Raw genomic sequence first — 15,169 nt, 5'->3', positions numbered from 1 at the left:
GAGATCAGTTTGCCACCTGCATCTCACTGGGTTGTGACTTAATTTTAGAGATACTGTAAATGTATAAACAACCTTCTGACCTTCCTCACTTCCATCTTTTGCTTTATTCTCCATTTCCTTCTCTTCCTCTTCATCCTCTCTCACAGCCCTGTGTCCTGGCAGGCGTTCCTTATTGCTGGCTTGAGACACGTTGCCAATTGACCATTGTTTCACAGCTACTTCAAACAAGAGGAGGAAGGAGCTTGTGCTGTGAAACAGATTGCCTTCAGCATTTAATGAGCACCCCCTGAGTAGCACAATCAGCTAAGCTCTGGTGTTTTTGTTTTTTTCGAAGGCATCACAGTACCCTGGTCCTCGCCCTCTGACTCCTGACCATTTGCAGTGGCTCGGCAGAGCTCAGTGGTGGAACCCCTGCGTGTATACATCAAATTAGCTTCTTCATTTCTGGATAGAACGGACTTTAAAAAAAGTTGTGAACAGTGTGACCAGAATTCCCCAGTGGCACTGTGATCCAGGAACTCAATTACCCTGTGAGAGGTAGGTTTATTATTATTTTTAATGGAAGTTTTTCAGATATAAGGAATTTATGTGCAAGGCCTAAATATTTGGGATTATATTTTTTTATTAATTGTCATCAGTCAAAACAACATTGGCACTGAAGCTTCTGTGGGAAGGTTGTTTGTGAACTATTAATTCTTTTCAGTCTACCTGGCATAATGTGAAGGGTTATTAACATAACCAGTCTTGCAGGTGATGAGAAATTCAACAAGCATTACTTCTACTTTTTAAAGAGCTTGGGTTTCATTATTATGAATCTTTCACATAGATGCCCTCTTCCAGCTGACACAAAATCCTTTCAGAGCTGACCTAAACCTTGTAATTTGCCAGGAATCTGAGATAACTTTTTATTTAAAAGACAATTTCCTCCCTTAACGTAGCGACCAAACCCAGGGCTTTCATTTCATCTTGTTGAAAGCAAAACACCATGACATTATCTCAACATTGCGAAGTTACCTTACCTTCAACTCTGTGTCTTACCAATTAATCTTAAAAGGAATAAATGTCTGTTAAACCACAGGGTAATTTTTGTCATTTTTGTCAATTAAATACCTTCCCTCACCAATATGGTCAGGAGGAAAGTTGTTTTCGGTTGTTCCTGTATATTTACTTTCAATACTGAGTGTATCAGCTTGAATGGCAGAGGTCAGGCTGAGAACGGCCGTGATGCTGGTGAGGAGGATCTGTGCATCTTGGACCAGCTTGTACTTCTGATCTACCTACAGCCTCCTTCGTGGGGTTACTCACAGCTCTGCCTGCCATAGTACTGTCAGCACATGCGTAAGCATTAAATTGCTTTTGTGGCTTTGATGGACATTTGTTTGGGTGAATATATATTAGTTTCTTGCTGCAACTAGTATCCAGGTTGAAATGAAAGACCAGTGATGTAATCTTACTCCTTTTACTGCATGTGTTCAGGTCATTTCTAAGCATGCGTTTGCTGTGCGGTACCATAGTATATTGAACCCATGGGACACCTTAGTAGTCAACGACTTTTGAAAATGCAGCAATAAAACATAAATTCATAAGAAAGTAACAGATAGGCATTCACATTATATATTGACTGAAATGTATGTGTGAGAAAAGTTAGCCTTCTGATAGCCTAAATACAGAGCTACTCGTGTGCATCTGTAGGAAAGAAAAAAAGTTGTTTCCCCCCGCAGTCTTATTTTTATTAATAGTAAATACTTTTACCTTTTCCCTTATTGAGCAGGTGTAGTAATGCTATATCTGTAGTTAAAGGAAATTAATCTGTTCTTGGTTTAGTCGCTTGCTTGTTTTGGGGCATCAGATGAGTGAAGGTCACTTCCCATGGTTAGAAGTACTCTGGTTCTGATGTGACGACAGCATGACTCTTCTGATGAAAACATACCTTTTGGTATCCCACCCTTACAGCTCTTTTATCAGTGACTTACTGAACTGTCCCTAGCCTAAAAAAAGCTTTGGTGCTGCTGTTTGTGTTAGTCATTTCATTGTAGACACAAGTACTTTTTTTTTTTGATTTTTTCAGTTCCACTGAAATCTGCCCTGTGTTGTTCTTTTGATACAGATGGCTTTGTGGAACTTGAATTAAGCTGTCATGAGAAATATTGGTTTTAAACAGAGCCTTAGTGCTTAGAGCGGAGAGTGCAGGCATACCCTACAAGCAGTGATGACATGTGTCATCTCCATATGTCCTTAAGTCTTTTTGCTTCCAGTTAGAGACAGAAATGTGTAGCAATGTACATAATTGCTTATATCCCTCTTTTCTATGTGCCTCCACAATTAAAATGCTGTAGACAAGTAAATATTAAAAAAGAATCTCTATTTCTTGTCTTACTTTTAACTCAAGTAACATTTCAATGGCAAATTTCTATCCTGCCGTTCTCCTTTTGTGACATGGTCCAGCAAGTAAGTGTAAACTGTATTTAAAAATACCAATTCTAAAGAACAAAGAGACGGCTGGGAGAAGCTGGTATTGCCAGTACACATTTCAGGGCTCCTTCAGGAGTACAGGTGACACCAGAAGTCAGCAAAGTGTCCTCTCAACTTTGTTTCCTCAAATACAGATTCAGCTGAATTTCCTTTGCCCGATAACTGAGCTCTCAAGGCGATGGCCGCTTCCTCAGAAGGGCTCCAACCTGAGTTAATACTGTGGGGAACTTTCTTATGAATGACCTAAGTGACTTTTATAGTCCTCCTTTCAATTTTTTTACTTGCTTTTCCCAGCTTTTTCAGCTGCGTGTTTTACACTATTTGCACTCTGGTTTTGGTGAGCAAGGTGGGAACACGGAAACGCCATTTTTCATGTTCCCCAGCTGCACAGCCGGTGTATTACAGTTCCACCTGTGTTGGCAGGAATTTCCTGTTTTAGAAGCTTAATTAGAGTTGAGTAACTCTGAGTTCCTCTGAAAGAAATGGTTTTCCTTGCCTATATGGCAAGGGAGATCACAATCTTCTGAGGCTGTAAACTTGTTCATACCTACCAATGACGCAGCTGTACTGTTTGGAGATGCCTGCCTGCCTGGCTTCAGTTCTGTTCTGGTACATGGATGTAAATCTGAGTAGCTGCTGGGGCTTCTTTTACCTCTTTTAGAGGTTGTTGTCCTCGTAGCCAGATTTTTTTCATCCAGCTAGAAGTTTTCCTCTCACTCTCTCTTTTTTCCAAGGCAAAGGCTGCTCTATCTGTATTTTTCTACATCTTAGAAAACTACTGTCCTGGTTGGCTTCATAACTTTAATTCAGCAAGCGGCACAAAAATGGTTTCTAACATAGCTTCCCAGTTTGGATGTCCCGCTGGAGGTACTCATGGGAAACAGTTTCACTTGTGTTTTGGGTTGGGGTTTTTTTGTTTGATTTGTTTTGTTTCTGTTTTTTTCCTTTTCCACTCCCCACCCCCACTGGTTGAATGGCTAGTGCTTCTGCCTCACCCAGCAGCTTGTCCTGGTCTAGTTCCAAAAGTCAGAGGGTGAGGAAATGGCCTTTTTCCTGGTGAATTTGGCCTGTGACAATTTTTCTCATTCATGTCTACCGCATTAAATTGGCATATTTCTTACCTTGTTATGAAATATACTTGAACATAGCTTGCTTAAGAGAGCTAGATTCTGGCTTTGTACCCATTTTGTTGGGCTGTCGTTGGGTGTGTGGTACCATTTGGTTTGAATATCGACATTTGGGTGCACATCCTCATCCCCTAGAGATGTGCTGCCAGAACCACAGTACAATTAGCCTTGATGTACTGATGTCTGAGGAAGCTGAAGGAGCTGGTAGTGGCTGTGTTCCTGCAAGGCTGCCTGCCTTTCACAGTGGGGTGAGGGCAGAATGTATAAAGAAGGCAGCGCCGAAGCCTTCTGATCCAAACCTGGACCCAGCAGACAGATGAGACGCATGCAAAGTGAAGCAGCAGGGATGCACGCTGGGCTTGTTTTCTGAAACATGTTGTGGTGATAAGTGAACCAGAAAGAAGGCTCTTTCCACATGGTTCTCCCCAAAGCCCAGCTGTCTACCTTTGCCAGCCTGAGCTGCAACAGAGGTGCTCGGCTTCTCGGGCAGCGGCTGGTGGCAGAGGTGCTGCAGGCAGCCGGCGCTTGGGCTGCCGACCAAAAGTTCCTTCTCTGATGCTCTACAGATCTGTGAAACCACACTGCAGCAACAGAAGCACATGGCACGCACGGCGTGGTCTTATTTTCTTCACCTCTATAATACAAGCAAGTAGGAGTCCTATTGTTGAATATTCCATTACTACAGTTACTATAAGGCTGTTACAGGGAAACATAGGCGGCTTGGTTAAGGTAAAATAACTGTGCCAGAACCTGCAGCCAGGCTGCTGAGTTCAGATGTGCCCTGAGAAGGCGGCCCTGCCCCTCAGGATTTCTGGCATAGTTGTGTAATTATGGTTTCTGCATACTTCCTGGAACGAAAATATTAAAAATAATCTTAGACAGTTTAAGCTGCATCTGCTGCTGGCTTCTGCCAGTGTAACTTCATCATTTTGATGGAAACTGGGAACACTCGGGAAAGATAACACCATAATTTTAAGGAGTTTTAGATTTTACTGTTTGTTTTTGGCTGGTTTTTTTCCCTTCTGTGCTTTTTATTAATGGCTTATTTGGGGGAGGCAAGATGGGAAGGTCTCTTCATAGCTGGAAATTGCCAGATTTCCAAAATGCCAGAACTTGGTGCATCACATCTCTGAATCCAGTATGTGGTTACAAGTGAACATGAAGTCAAGATGCAGTAGGATGGGAAGTGTGGAGAGACAAGGGACAAGAAAGGATGAGAGGAAGAAAAAAAATAATAAAGGGCACAGTGTGTCATCCAAAATGAATAGGAGAATGTGGAGAGAAGGGAAGGAGTTCATGAGGGACGCTGAGATTTTAAATCTTGTTTCTAATTTAGGCACTAGATATAAAAATATATGTATTCATATCTCTCTCATGTGACTTGCTTTGAAGGCTAGTAACATTTTCCATGAATAAAACTCTTTGTTCCTCTCTCTGACCTGCCATGCTTAATCTGTTAAAATAGTTGGGATTTAAAGAAGATATTTGAACTAGTCTCCTGATTCCACCCGAGCATCCAGAACCAACACACCAACCAGTGACTTAGCTGTAAGAAACAAGCAACTTGGTCTGCATGTGCTGTGGTCACACAACTTACTGGAGATGGCAGGGCAGCAGGATGGGATGTTGTCCTGTACTATTTTCAACAGATCTCATCGAGCCCAGATCTAGCACTGTTGATTTGAGACTACTGTTGATGTGAGATTAAGAAAGAAAATGATTCTTAACAAACACTTGGGAAATACTGTTCAAGAGATGTAGTTTTTCTCCCACTCCTGCTCTGTGTCTAGGTAGAATTTTGGCTACAAACCAGGCTTTTGTGTGTTTTTTTCCACCATGCACTTCATTTGTCTCATGCAGTTTGAAGGAGTTAGATTAAAAGATGTTAGCTCGGCTAGAGAGCATTTTTTTGATCTGATGTAACAAAAATAATTTGATACTGATTTTAAAACTCACACTGACAAAAACTGGAAAAATAACTTGACAAATGACAGGCCTGTGCCAAATGCTTTTGAAAAGGTCACACTCAGCCAGCCGGTTTGGAGAAACACTATGGAAAGAAATTGAGTCAAGCTAGTTCTTGAATAAATTTCCCCTTAATATCATTACAATGTACATCAGATAGGAAAAACTGAAAGGAAAAAGGTGAATCTGAAACCTTGGAAAATCATAGTCAAATGGATGGAAAGGCTATAAACAGATGGGATGAACTGGAAAAGGGCAAAATGTACAGAACCAGACATGCACTGAGCGCAGGCTGGTTTGGAAAGGTGGTTGAACTCGGCAGGATTGCTCGTGTGTGTAAGGTTACGTGTGCGGGTATGTGGAATCGATCACTACAGACCCAGAGTGCAAAACAAATTATGATTTTCTGTCCATTAAGAAGGCAGATTGCTAATTAAGATACTCAGTATCTGTCAAGGAACTCGAATGAAGCAACGCAGTAATGCAGATCTGGCAATAAACTTGCTATACAGAAGTTCGTTGGTCATCTTCTGGCTTTAGTAACCTTAAATCTAATCCTAATGCGTTTGTGTGCTATCAATTGCAAAGTACTCGGCTAATCTGCAGGTTAGTTACTTGCTACTGAGTGAATTGGTCATGTGTATCAGCTGCAAGTGCATATTCCCATCAGTGTGAGCTGCAGGTGGGAGCGAGAGCTGATTTTTAGCGTAAGGACTGGGAGGAGCTGCTGTCAGGATCGCTGAGGTTGGTGACAGTCTGCAGGCAACGCCACGGGTGCCCCCACTGCGCCGTACACCTTGCACGTGCTCTCTGCGCCGGCGTGCTTGAACGTGGTGTTCAGGGCTACCTTACTGGGCAGGTGATTTATTCAGACTTTGCCCAGCAGGATTTATTTCAAAATTCTTAGTTTCAGGCAAGATGTGTAGCACGGGACACCAGCTTGTCCTTTTCAAATACACTACAAAAGCGCCTTTCAGGTATATCTTAGCAGGGCGTGGAAAAAATCAGATGATGGCATTCAGCCTGCTTGCAGTGCTGGAAGGGGCGGGCGTGCGGAGGAGCCTGTACCAGCTCCGGTGGGAAACACAAAGCATCTTTTGTTGAGTCTCCCTATATTATTAGTCTAATTCAGGGTTTACACAGTGCAACAGCCCCACTTCTTTATCAGATACTAATTAAGATCTGTTCATATTTTTTTATCTTTTGAAGGAGGTTATCACCTGATCTTTTAACAACTTGAAATAATCAGTTTTTTAATAGAGTTCAGGTGGCCAAGCTGCTGTAGAACTGCATGTCTGTTCCCTCAGCTGTTGTCATGCGGAAGGAGAGAAAACAACAAAAGAAAATCATGCTGTTTTTCAAGGTATGTTTATGGTATACGACAATTTAGCTGAGCATCATTAACTCCTAAGTTTGCATAAAATGATTAAGCCACAAAGTGTAACAGCATGTTCTTTGATAGGAAACTTGATATCCTGTTTTTCCATATCTATGTGTATTTCCATACCTATTTTCCATATCTGTGTGTATGTCTCTTTAACATATATCTGTGAAAAATGGTAATTTGAGATGTGACTAAGATTAGAAGAGGTGAGGTACATTATTCTCTCTAGTTCTTTACTCAAGACTTTTTCTCAGAAGACTGTTCAGCATTGGAGTCAAGATTTGAAGGTTGACTATAAATTTTTAAGTTAAATTTTTAAAGGAGAGCACTGATGTTAAATTGTAGTGGTTTAAGAGGTTATTTTGGATATGTTATATGAAGAAAATGGCATAGGATGGGTTTTAAGTTTACAGGCCATATTTCACAAATAGAGACTTTTTTTGCTGCAGTGTGGAGATTTTTTTCTGTGTTGTGGCTGTTCTAGGTATTGGATCCATTTGTTGTTAGTGGTGCTTGAGAGCAAAGATGGCATTTTTGAGGCGCGTGAGATCTGATACTTGATACCTTTTGCTGTTGTGAAACACCTCTCTAGTCCACACTATAATTGATTGCCCCTAACTGGAGTTGTACTTGGCAGAAGAAATTTTAAAAATGGTTTAATGACAAGGTAAGGATATGTTTAGAATTTCAGTTTAGACAATTCTGTGTTTGTACCAGTTGTATGGTGACGTTAGAAATGCTGTTGGATTTGCGTGGGAAAATTGAAGGCAGTGTGCTCTCATTTAACGTCATGGCATCACTGCTCTGCTCTAGCAGCTCGCTGCAGTGTCAGGTATGGATCACTGCAGCTGCAACAGGCTTGCCAAAGTCCTCGGCTCGAGGCTCTGTGACTCCGCGTACAGCAGTAAGGATACAGATCTATGGGTAGACAGGGTAAACATCTCAACAGGCCAAATGTGTACGGACTCTTGTTACCGTCCAGTCTTGGCCTTCCGTAGTCATCGTTATCTCCCTGGCGGGCTGCGGTTACGGGACTCATGCGGAGAGGGCACGGAGGCTGCGCAGGGGCTCTGCAGTCTTGCCAGGCACTGCTTTAGAACAAGAAAATGATGGTGGACGTCAGGCTGAGGTCTGTCATTTCTTGCATGTACTGAAAGACAGAAGGCCAAGCTGCGGTGAAGTCGCTGGGAGGTGTGTGTTATCGGGTGGGTGATGTACATCTATGCGTGTGTGCAATGTGCACACCAATAATACCCCTCAGGAAAACCCCTCTCCCCTGTCGGCAGTGCTGCTCCTGCTTTATCCCAGATGCTGCTGGTGCGGAGGCTCCGGCAGAACCTGCCTCTCCCCCGGATCCCTGCAGAGGCATCTCGGGGCACGAGACATGAACACGCTTCTTGGCTGCAGGTGGTGGTGGGTGATGGGGGAAAAAGGAGAGTGCAAATGCATTTCTTTACCTGTCATCACATTCCTCCTGTATAGGGAGTTTATACCTGAGCTCTGGGGCCCTGGCTGAAAAATCAACAGCTTTTCAGTTAAACAGAATTTCTTGAAAAATCTAGAAGCCACTGGTCTTTCTGAGAGTCCACTTAGCTCTGGCAGTAATGTTCTTAGAAGCCTAGAAAGCTGACATTTTATTAGTCTTTCACCAAAAAAGCTTATTTCATGGTACAAAGAAGGATGAAGAACGCCGTGAGTTACTCTTTCTTAGGAAAGCCGCAGTGGCTAGCCAGCAAAGGTGTTTGTGGGTGGGTTGTTCTTTCCAGTAGTTCCTCTTCTGTGAGGGAACTAAAAGCAGCAGGGAAGTAGCATTCAAAAACCTTTCTTTAAAAAAACACTCCTTACTGAGCACTGGCATTCCTGCGATAGCTGTAATGCAATCATTAACTCATTGCTGTGTTGCTGGAAACAATTTTCTGAGCAAGACAGGCTCATTCTAGCGTGGTTTTTGCTTTGTGCCTGTCCTGATCAGCCCAGACACAGAAATAGGCCCACATCAGGTACTGAGGTGTGCACAACCGTGTTCCTGTTATTGTGATCTGATATTGCCATGGTGGCCACGCTTTGTTTCCCTGTGCTTTGCTGTCTTTGAACAGCCTGTGATGCCTATGCTGCAGGTACCGTACAGAGGTGGACATCTACTGAGAGCTGGTGGCCTTGGGGTTGGGAGCTGTGACATTCAGCACCATTAACCCATGACTTCTCATCCTGGTGTGACAGATCGGGCAAAAAAAGGCTGCTGCTGTAAGCAGGGGGAAAGAAAGAGCGTGGTAAAGGTTGTCCTCTGGTATGTCTGCTTTCCATATATTGCCCAAACAGAGGCACATTTCTTACTCGGTGCAGTTGGTCTCTGGGAGCAGTCTTGTTGCAACTCCATAATGAAGCCCAAGGAAACTCATCTCACTTTAAGACAGTCTTCCAAAAATTTGTATTGGAGTTAAATGATTAGTGAACATCAAAACAGGTTATTAATTTTCTGTTCTTTGGGTATTTTTATGTCTTGTTGTGCCAGAAGACTCCACGTGTGTCATTGCTTACAAGCTCCTATAAAAATCACATTGAAACCCAGTGTTAGTTCCAGCTTGGAAGATCAACTGAGCTTTTTCCTTTTCGAGCATCTTTGAGTACTGAGCAAGATTTTATTTTATTTTTTGGGATCAGTGACACCCTTGGTTCTAAGCAATATTTAGCACTGCTGGTGTCATGCCCTCCGCTGGGCTGCAAACTGGATTGCCAGGAAAACGATTCCCTTAGGCAAAGGAGAGCAATCCAGCTTGCCCCACAGCTCTCAGCCCTGTGCAGCTAGCAGGCATTAAAAGACATTTATACTTGGAGAAAGTTGTAGCAAATGCATTATTTTACCTTCCTACTTAACAGCTCTGTTCAAACTTTTCACCCAAACACTTTCCAGAGTGGAATTCGGTGTGTTTCCTAGGAGTTCCTCAGATACATGACCCTAGGTCAGTTTCTCCTACAGAAACCCCTTTGGGAAAGTACAAATTCCAGTGGAAAATCCCAGAAATTTCCTTTGGCAGCTCTCCTTTGGGATTAATGGTTCTCAGTCTCATGAAGGTGATTCGAGAGCCCTTTTTCACCCCAGTGATGCTTTAGCTGTTCAGCATGTCCTGGTGGGGGTAGCTGGCTCTGAGCCACGTTCGCCCCTGTTGCGGAGCGTCACAGACAGCAAAGGCAAATGAATTACTGGCATATGCTGTACAAACCGTATGTGCCTGGAGCGGGACTAAATTCCAAGGGGATTTCCTCTACCAGATTGAAAAGGGCTGTGGCTTCCCAACACTGTGCTCTCACACCCTTGGGGAAAAATATGTAAAAATACATAATCTCGAAATTGATTGGCCTGGGGAGGGGCACGGAATATTGTTGGACAGTTCATGTTGGGAAGCCAGGGGTTGATAGAAAACATCCTTGGTGGCATGAGAAGAAGCCAACTCGCTTCCAATTGGAATTTGTCATTTGTCCTGGAGTGTATTACCAGAACTGTAATACTTTTGGGACGTCAAATTACCCCATTGCATAGGCTGTAGGGTCAATTAGGGGCTTTCAGAGAAGGACATCTCTGAGTAAGGCATCATTAGATAAGTTTTCGAGGGTTTAAAAGTTTTATTGAGAGATAGGGGAGGAGGAAGATTCCAGTCAGTGACTGGTAGGAAATGCCTCATTAATATTAAGCTTTAGGTGCAGAAGAGCTAAGGAAGTTGTTTTTCCATTATCACAGAGGGAAGCAATACCAGTTAAGCCAAGGTCTGCAGTGGGAACATTTACTGGAAATGTTTACATGTTACTTAATAACTTGACATGCATTATTCAACTTGTGTAATGTCAGCTGGGGTGGAGCAGGGGCGAATGGCTTTGCAGAAGAATTCATTTGCTCCCCATGGAATATTTTCCTGAGCATAGCTACCTTCTTTGGCAATGAGGTACATTCCAGGAATAAAAAAAGAAAAATGCTCTTCAGCCACGTTTTTATGAACTGCTGGAATGTGTTCTCTTGTAAAGGTGACCTAACTGTGTCCAGCTGGCTAGCCCTTCTCTGGGCAGCGATATCCTGTCAGTCTGTCTTCATAGGGCAGAACAGTAACGAAAACCCCCTCTGAGCCCCTTCTAAGCAGGAGGGCTAAGCACTAAATGGTGGAGCTGTTTAAATGGATGCACTTCTTGTGTTGGAAATGAACCCCCCCGTTCCCTCTCAGAGGCATACGCAGCAAGCATGCACTCCTGAGCAAACCCCTTAAGCAAGTGCTTCAGTTTTCCTGATGTGTCTAAAGGACTTTCTGAACTGCAGCCAAATGGGCTGCGTGTGCAGGGAAATCAGGCAAGAAGAGTTCGGCTGCTATTAGCAGTGCCACAGTGATACGGCGGGGGAGATGGGAAGGAGGAATAGATTGGGAAGTGTGAACTTCAGCTGGCATCTCCCGGCTTCCCTCTCTTGTTTACTTGGCATCCACAGAGACAGGAATTTCATGATTCACCTGCTGAATGATTTGTTTCGCTGACAAAGCTGTGATAAATAGAGACTTGGCATCATTTGCATAGTTGTTTAATCTAAAGGCGTATGAGTCATATAAACGAAGCTTTCAGACTTATTGTGATAGATCGCCAGACAGAGTGGGTGAAGCGCACACATATTTTGATTGGGTTTATCAATACCTGGAAAAACTGTTGTAAACAAAAAGTGATTTAGCACAAAGCCTGGAGTTTCCAAAATAGTAAGGCAAGCTTAATTTGTTAGTTTTGAAAGTAATAATAATACACTTTTCCTCTTATGCCACAACAATCTTTTTTTTTTTTTTTAATGGCATCTAGCCAGGTTTAGTAATGTTAACTATTAAGGACTAAAAAAAGATGATGATGCATATGTAGCTTGAAGAAATTGTCTAAAATGTAATTCTTAGAAATAACACGAGTCTTTCTGATTCAGGATGACTGGATTGTCTTGCAACAAAAGGTTGTCTGGAGTATTGCTCCCAGAGATGTACTGGCTTTTTTGGAGTATTCCCAGGATCTCTCCTGCGTTGGTGGTGCAGTGCCCGTTAATAGCACTTTGTGGGCACTGTTCTGGAATGTGTCAGAGTGCTGGATTTTCTGAGGGTGGGACTCATGGCTCCTGATCATGGGAATTTAAATTAATAGAATAGTGAGATGAAAGTGATTTTGTTTGTTCCAGCACAGCACTGAATGTACTTGGTTTTCACTGTGTCTTTAGTGACTGTTTGCACTGATCCTAGTGTAGAAGAACAGTTTTATAGCAAAAGAAACATTGATATGATTAGGTGCTTGTAAATTAATATTGGAGAGGTTTCTAGACACTTGAAACATCCTTAATAAGAAATCTTTAAATGCCTCTCAGCTAGGTAGCTGTATTTTTGACAGTTCTTTTAAAAATAGAAAGTCATAAGTAATATTAAAATGGTAACTCATTCACCAGAGGGAAGAAGTTCAAATCTGAGATTTTAAATAGGGATTCAGAATAATTATCCATTTCTAGCTAAGAATTGATATTTTTAGAGGAATGATGTTGCATATAGTATTTGTTATTTTTCTTGTGCTTATTGTTTTTTAAAATATCACATGAACTTTTTCCGTTTGTCTTGATACATAGGTATAGATAGATACAGATGTACTAGCTTTCCAGTAGTGTGTCATAAGCAATGATATTAAAGCAATCATGTTTTCCCGTAGGCTAGTGAAATGTTAATGTGTACCTGTGTTCTATGGTAGCAGCAATATATTGCATTTGCTTTTCTCTCTTTATTTGATTTGCACGTGACTTATAACTTGCGTGAGATAAAGATTTATTTTTGAGCAAGTCTTTCATGGTTCGCAAATGGTACGTGACCAAAATCAGAGGTGATGTTCACTGTGTACTGCAGGTCAGTAAATGTATTTGACTCAAAGGATAACTACATCGGTGTGATTTGGGGCTAAAGACTCGTGTTGTTTTCTCTCTTATGGCAGTTCTATGCAAAATGAAGTCTTGCTAACCCTGACTCACACCGTTGTGACTGGCCAGTGAGGTTCTCTAAAGCAAACTTGACAAACCATGAGTTGAAAGTCTTCTGCAAGGCCAAATCCAGAAATAATATAGTGTATTTCATATCCATAGTCATTAAAAAGTGCGGTAGGCTCAATAGTATTCATGATCGTGATTCGTTTTCACAGTTGTTACATCTATTCTGTTATCAGAATAGCCTTAGGAAAAGGCCAGCTATAAAATAAATATGTAAAGGAGGTGGGAGAGATATGGCTTGCTTTAAACCATTTGTGTTCCAGTTCCCATAATGAATCTCTTTCTAGTCTTCGCCTCTGGCTGAGAATAGTAATATACCATTAACCCAAGAGATGTAAAACATGCTGTGCTGTGCTTCGAAGGGTGGCAGAAACTCTTCCTGTAAGGATGAGAAGGTATTTTACTGCCTTTTCAATTGTTGGATAGTCTAATCCTAGTAAGCATTTTAGCAAAATGGAACTACTAAAGTAATTGTGAAGCCTGATGTTTGATCTTCATCATCAGCATCTTGCAAAGACCAACTGGTAATAAAGCTGTATCGAGCCAGGTACGGCAGCTATTACACTTGAAGTGCTTTCTAACACATTACAACCTGCCGGACATTGAGGCCTATTTTTAGTAAAAGAATAAATAAGCCAGCTGTGCCCTACTTTTTGTCAAAATGTGTCATGGGATCTTTATATTTGATTAGAAAAGTCAGCAGAAATAACACAAGGGAACTCAGTGCCTCATGTAAAAACTGGCAGTTCTAACAACCCAATGCTGCTCTTTATTACAGAAATATGTTAGTATTGGGTGTGTGAGGTCAGACCCATAAAGTGGGCAGAGGAGAGAATAGCTGGTGGGGTACTTGCCTGTGTGGTGAGTGACGTTACATGTGGACAGAAGTCCTGGTTCTATTAGGCACCAGCTATTCACGATGCTTTTGATGAAACAAGTTGTTTTGTATTGATGAATGGAACTATTTTTGCAAAATCTGTATTAGGAAACTGGAAAAATGAAAAACTGTGTGGACGTATTTATATAAAAAGAAAGAACATTGCAGCAAAGTCAGATGGACTCTTCGGGATGCTCTTGATCTTTGTAAAGACCTAACTCTTCCTAATTCTGGGCAATGTTTTTGATCTTCATTGACTGATACAAGGTGGGTGTCCACATATCTCGGGAACAAGCTGAGGCCGTATGCAGAAACCTCTGTTTGTCATGAGCAGATGCAGAAAATAAGCAACTACATATACAATTGCTGTAGTATAGAATTAGTGACAGCAAAGTGCTTTGAACCCGTTTCTCTACAGATACGTGATATAAAAAATCGGCTGCTTTATTACAATAGATTTGGCATAAAGTGATCAAGAATGTCGCCATGCCTAAGAGCTCCTGATGGTGGAAGCAATATGATGATGTGTCTTCCAGGTGTGGATTTACAGGGTAGGGTAGGCAGGTTCAGCTCCCAGCTCTTACTAGCATGCTTGCAGCCTCCATACAGAGGGACTCTCCAGTTCCCCCAGTCCACAACCCAGATTTAGGGAGCCTGAGAGAAGCAGCCATGCTTGGTGGGATCACAAGCAAAGCTGGTGCTCCAGAAGGAGAGCTTTGGTCAGTTAAGGCCTCTCTTCAGCATGGCCCTGCTGCTGCATGCCACTCACACAGCTTGCCTGAGCAGGGAAAAGGGGAAGGAGCTCAGCCCACTCATGCGCAGCAGCGGGGCTCTCTCTGCCCTGACTGGTGAATCAGCTGACGTGCTGGTACTGCTGGTGTGTGCAACGGGCAGCGGAGGTCAGGGAGGCTGAGGAAGAGGCCCTCTATTCCAAGTGGCGTTACGTCATTTACGTTAGGCTTAACATTTTAAAACGAGAGGCCTCAGACACCAAATTCAGTAGGGGGAACGGAACAGTGAAGTGGCAGGGTGCTGAATATTTGGGTATCAGTGCTGCTGGCTGTTTGAGCTGCTGCTGTAGATAACAGGTTTGCCTCTCTGGCTCCTGTACGTATGCCGTAAGTTCTCAGAGAACTTTTCCACTGAATTTTACGCATACCAAATCACTCGGTTTAGCAAAGCACTGTTAAAAGCTGCTTGTTCTTGCTGCAGGCTGTAGCTTCATTAGCCAAATTCAGCATCCGTTTTGTCTGACATCTGCATTTGCAGTCTGGTACTGAATGTCACTCAGTCCATTATTTGCTGCTGCCTCCCCC

The 15,169-nt window shown here is 42.4% G+C and overlaps 1 protein-coding gene across 7 annotated transcripts in view; it reads left to right on the top strand.

Moving 5' to 3' along the window:
- The window catches only part of PIK3CB (phosphatidylinositol-4,5-bisphosphate 3-kinase catalytic subunit beta), a 101,268-nt gene that overhangs the window by 3,006 nt on the left and 83,093 nt on the right, over positions 1–15,169 (top strand). For all 7 annotated transcript variants that reach the window (XM_055816940.1, XM_027779519.2, XM_027779521.2 and 4 more), the window contains one exon: positions 335–537. The gene's annotated coding sequence lies outside the window, so the exon portion shown is untranslated. Of the gene's footprint in view, positions 1–334; positions 538–15,169 lie in introns of those variants that run through there.

This window comes from Falco peregrinus, chromosome 12 (assembly GCF_023634155.1).
Source record: "Falco peregrinus isolate bFalPer1 chromosome 12, bFalPer1.pri, whole genome shotgun sequence".
NCBI lineage: Eukaryota > Metazoa > Chordata > Aves > Falconiformes > Falconidae > Falco > Falco peregrinus.
Note: the sequence above shows the minus strand (reverse complement) of the source record. Positions and strands in the feature narration are given on the sequence as shown.